The sequence below is a fragment of the Embiotoca jacksoni genome, unplaced genomic scaffold (assembly GCF_022577435.1).
Source record: "Embiotoca jacksoni isolate LCO1_2020_lvr unplaced genomic scaffold, fEmbJac1.0.p SCAF_1, whole genome shotgun sequence".
Taxonomy (NCBI): Eukaryota; Metazoa; Chordata; class Actinopteri; family Embiotocidae; genus Embiotoca; species Embiotoca jacksoni.
The window spans coordinates 6,806,079-6,812,086 of record NW_027185229.1 but is presented as its reverse complement, the minus strand read 5'-3'; positions in this window follow the sequence as shown (position 1 = coordinate 6,812,086).

Sequence of the window (6,008 nt, the reverse complement as noted above, 5' to 3'; positions counted from 1 at the left end):
TCCTGTTGTGCTTTCTTCAGATTCCATAATGAGGACTCGACTGCAGTGTCCGATGTCAGTCAACTTAAATATTAGATATCAAGTTGGCTCCATGATGTCCTTCGTTCATCAGGTAATGAATGAGACTCATCTTCGGGTAAAACTGGGATTGGGATTTCCCGTTTCCACTGGTGGACTTCATTTACTGTAACCACATCATATAGTTCTTTCTTTTAGGTAGTTTTAGGAGAAAAATCAACAAAGTGCAGTGTGTTGGCTCTGGTTTTCTGGATGGCTTCTTTAGGGTGACACATCAGCACTCCCCCATACAGACGAGCCTCGCAGCCGTCTTTGGCAGTGATGACTTTACAATAGTCTGCACTATCAAAACACTTCTTACACTTCCAATAAAGGCCTGCCAGTGTCTGTAAGAGAGGAACAAATAGAACAGTTAGGAATAAGTAAAAACAAGCAGAGTATAAAATGGGATGTAAGAACAAGCTATGTGCCAGTTAACATATCAATCTATGCAATTAGCTCATAAATCATGTTGTTTTTCCTGCTGTTTTATATATTATAATGTTTACTCTCGTTTTATAATGCCAACTGGCTCCTGTAACTGTCATTACAAACAGTCTGCATTTGTGAGCACAAGCCTATACTATTGCACGTGTGCCAGGAGGAGGCGTGACAGGACCCCTGCTGCCGACTACTGTATATTCCTCGATGTGTGTTGAGTTGTACGAGGGTGGACCAGTAAGTTCTGAACCTGCTCCTGTTGCGTGGGAACGACCCGCAGAACCAGGACGTGCACGGATGATAGAGTCTGTAAGCTTTGTGAGTAAGTACTCTAAATTTTAGTTGCTTGATAAAAATCAGCACCTGAGTTGTGACTGATCATATGGTAGTTCAAAAAGTCTATCTAAATAAAGAAAAGAAACACATACAGGAATGAATCCTCATATTCATCATCATCCACTCATTACTGAGTAATTACCCTTCCAGTTGAGTGACGATGCAGCTGGCCGAAGGCAGCATATACACTCATGCTCCATTTGTATTTGCGTTCTATTCGAAGTAATGTGCATTTTCAAAGCCCAATTACATACACAAAATCCCCGGTGGCTAATTTAGTTAAATTTTACACATCCCGTTGGGCTGCTGTAAAATACAACCCTTTTCATTAAAAAGTTTAACGCTGTGTAAAATGTAAAATGTGATGATTGGCAAAAAAAAGTGTAAGCCTATATTTAATGGAAAATTAAACAATGACAATAATAGATGTTGAAACTGATTCATTTTATTGTTTTTTTGGAAAATATATGCTCATTTTGAATTTGATGCCAGCGACACATTTCAAAAAGGTCAGTGAGGAGGAAATCATGGAGACGAAGTGAAGAAATATGAGGAGACCAATTTGGATGACAATGCAGTGATGTTTATTGGCAGCATCTCGATCGAGGCGAGAGATCACGACATGTGACGATGCCCGGTTCCTAAACATCTGTGCCTGAACACATTCCTCTAGATAAGGACGTGAACGTGTCCTTTCTGATTTTGCTTAACAGAGTCGGCCAGGCTTTTTTCCAGTCTAAGTATAATCCAAACTCTTCTTAGACTGTTAGTTCATGAGGTTGGGGACTCCTTACGGGGCCTTTACCCCACATACAGGAGCACGTTCACCACTGTGTTGCCTCACCTCTTTTACCAACACTCTATAAACATTTGGAAACTAAGGAGACCAGCTGCTTTTGACAGTGAAATGTTGTATCATTCTGGTCTGATATAGGATTCAAGCTTTCAAACAGTTGAGGGTCTCCTTTGTTGTATTTTTTTGTTTCACAATGGGCGGAATATTTTCAGTGGGCGACAGATTTTGTTTGTAGGCCGGCTAGTTTAGCCCCTGGACTTCTACTACGGAGCCATGCTATTGTAATATGTGCAGAATGTGGTTTGGCTTTGTTTTCCTGGAAGGAAAAAAGCAAGGCCTTCCCTGAAATGGACATCTGGATGGCAGCATATGTTGCACCAAAACCCGTATATATCGTTCAGCATCAATGATGCCTTCCTAGATATGAGAGCTACCCATGCCATGTGCACTAATGCACCCTCATACCATCACGGATTTTGGCTTTCGAACTGTGTTGATAGCAAGCTGGATGGTCCCCCTCCTCTTTAGCCCGGAGAACACGGCATCCATCTTAAATGAGCTCAGGCAGTGCCTGTCAATGACTGAGGTATTAGCTGGACAACACATTGGGGTTACAGTATAAAGTCTGACCTAGTCGAGAACAGAATCTCATTGGCTATACAAAGCCTCAGTCATCGCCAACGTAGCTTGCAATTGGCCGCAGTTGTAAAACACAGAAGAGAGGAGGGCACTTTATCTCCACATGCACTCCGTTTGGCTTCTGTAGGCTAGAGACAGGATTTAGAAATGTCCTATTGGCTCATTGAGGTGTCAATCAAACGGTGTCGGACAAGTTACGTTTGTTTGATTCAGACGACGGCAGAGCTGGCTTTGTGCCAGGATATCTCATGTTTGAGGACAATTTGTGCAGGTTTATGAACTCACAGGTGTAATTCCAAACACACACGGCCAATCGTGTGTATTATGGATATATTTATGCTTTTTGGACTAAATACTTTGCTGGATTGGATTTACTGAACCTTTGCTGGTCAGTGTGGGACTCTGAAGCTGTATTGGTGAGTTTCTTCAATACTATAATTGTTTGTTTGTTTAGTAGTGATCTGACAAAGCTGTTTACTGTACCTGCTGTTGTTATAGGATCTTAAAATGGTTTCTACCAGTCGAATCACGAGAGTCTTAGCTTTCCATAGACATCTTACATGAGTTTATACATTAACTTTGTTGACAGAAGGTGGGTGCTGGTAAAGCTCCGATGGCCCGCAGGCGGGTGGTTTCTTCTTTGCATTATCCTTTTGACCCGCGTTTGTGAATGCAGCGACATACTGTGTTAACAAAAAGTGGTTTTCTGAAGTGTTCCCCAGTTCATGCAAAATAAACAGCCATCCAATATTGTTTTTTGGTCTTCTCCCTTGAGTACAAAGATTTCTCCAGATTATCTAAATCTTTTAATGATATTATGTGCAGTAGAGGATGAATTCCCCCTGTTTTTTTGGTGTTTTTTTTTTACAATTTTACATTCATGAGCATTATTCTTAGATTTATGCACTATTTTGCAGTCTTTCACAGAGTGGTGAACTCCTCCCCATCTTCACTGCTGAGAGACCCTGCCTTTCTCGGATGCTCCTTTCATGACCAGTCATTACCAATTAACCTAATTTGTTAGAAGTTCCACCAGGAACTTTTGTTGCACCTGTTCCAACTTGTTTGAAACGTGTTGCTGGCATCAAATTTTTAAATAAGCATATGTCTTCCTCAGAACAATACAATTTCTCTGTTTCAGCAACTAAGTATGGGTTTGCATGATTTGCAAATCATCACATTCTGTTTTTAGTTACATTTTACAGTGTCCCAACTTTTTTGGGAAACAGTCTTGTAATCCGTCAGTATTCACAGGCGGCTGTCTTTTTTGCACATACAACTTTGCATGTTACACATAAGAAAAAGCTTTGATTTCAAAAGGTGCTGATTTGTTCCTTTACCACAGCTGTCAGCATGCGCTGTTTATGAAGCGATAAGCTCTTTGCTCTGATTAATTCTTGCCTCTAACACAACCACTTATAAAGGATTTCTATCAATCCCGTTAAGTTTTTGCACCATAGTGAACTATAAGTGTTCTACGCATTAAAAGGATAACCGTACCAAGAACTGTGCACTTTCATTCTCCAAAATCAGACGTTTGGTATTCATGTACTATTACACTCTTCCACCCACATATACTTGATACTCATCTTTCTTCATAATCCTTCAAATTAACATCTCTCATTTAGGCCGGGCGTATGCTAATGTGATGCACAATTCAGGGAACTACACTTCCATTATTTTCCCTTTTGGGAAATTAGCATATCAATAAATCGGATAAGCACTTAGTCATGTGAATGCAAAGAAATAAACTTACATTGCAGTGACTGAGGAGGTTTTTCCTGAAGAATGCTAATGGACCTGCATTATTTTCAAATCAGAAACATATCCAAACAACATCAGAGAAGCACTAGTTTATTTGTGAATGGATCTATTCATTTTATGTTTTTGAGACATATTTAGTAAAAAACTAACAGCAGTCTTCTTCATACAATAAAGACATAAGCTTACATATTAAACACTGAAATACTTGCTATTTCATTTGTTTACTCTCAGCGTTAATGCCATAAAAAGGCAACATGTTGGTCATCTTAGTTCAGTCATGTCGAATGTAATGCACCACTTTTAGCGTTGTCATTGATCTTCTCATTTAAGCCAACGGTTTGTCCACATCTTTTCTTTGCATTAAGTGCTAAATAGCACAAGTGCATTCACACACCCGCCAGAAAAACACCTCTATAAACCCGGTAAATCACAGAGATCCAACCCAAATTGAATTATTTACTTTAATCAGGTGAACCCAGAGTCTCTTCCCATCAGTCAAGCTTACACACCACTTTCACACACACCGGCTCCACCTAACTGTTGGTAAACCCTGGCAGCTTTAAGAAAAAAGAAAAAAAGACACAACTGTAAGAGGAGACCTCTGTATGTGACAGGTGGATCTGATCAGGGCTTTGGTGCAGCCTTCAACCCTCAGGTGGAGACAAGCCCCTGTTCTTTCTTTTTTTTACTGTTCAGTGAATAAGAAAGATGCTGCACATCTCCCCTGTGCATTAAGGCTTAACTGATTATGTCACATTTTACAAAGTGCACATTACTTCCACTACTGTTGAAAACCATCATTTTAGTAACAACTTCACGTCACTAAGATGTTAAGATTTTTTTTTTTTTCTTTTTTTATATAATACTCAGCTGTTACATGTCAAAACATAAGTTGCACACTTACCCGACAGACTTAGCCAACAGTTTGTTCTTTGAATAAATATCCCGGTGTAATCTTCCTCTGGCTTTTTCTCCTCACATGGATAACAGTTCGCTCTTCAGCTGTCTACCACGCTCTCTCTTCTTCTCTCATCTCTGCTTCTGTCTCCCCGTCTTCCTCTCCGTCTCCATCTGCTCCGCTGCACTGCTGCACTACACACATGACTGAAGACGAGGCAGGACTGCACACTGCCAGTGAGAGAGCTGTGTAATAGCAGAGATGCAGGGAGAGCGAGAGAGAGAGCGAGATAGGAGGGTCTGTGCTGGTGGATGTCAGCAGTGATATCAAGCGTAGGGGGAGAGGGGAACGCTTTGGATGTAATTACACGGCTCCTGCTGCAGACAGGAGGTGGGGGTGTGGACGTTGTTACGGAGAACAAGCAAAGCTGCCTGTCAGACGGAACGATGACTTCTGCCTCGCATCGCAGAGCAGAGTTTGGATAAACAAATCATTTTAGCTGCTCAAACAGAGGCTATTATGAGAAGAACCCAAATTAAGACTCGATGGAAGAGATGGTATTTGTTACTAATGGTACACGGCACAAAACAAGTTTATACAACTTCCACAATCAGAACTTTTCCTCTTCCTGCTATTGTTTTTGTTCTGTCTTTTGTGCTGCTTCCATTTTTCTCCAGCTTCACCCTGTCTCCTTGGATCCCACTAATGATGTACCCTCTCGAGTGTTGTGGCGCCCCGTGTTAGATATTTCTGAAACTCATGGGTAGCAGTGGTTTTTATCACATAACGGGAGATTTTTAAATGGTGCATTGGTATTGTTGCAAGCTCTCAGATAGGAAAACTAGGATGTGTGTGCTTAAATTTCCAAGTCAGGGCATAAGGCCCTACTCTTAAGCTTCTTAGATCAATACTATAATCTAAGTCTGCTGCAGAGTCATCACTGTGGTCCAACTTCCAGCGAGTAATACGATCACATGAACTGCTGTAGCACAGAAGACTGAAAGGCATCTGACAAAGCAAAGAGGGGAAACAATTAGTGTTGCAGCATTTGTGAAGTGTGTAGTTCGTAAACCCTCT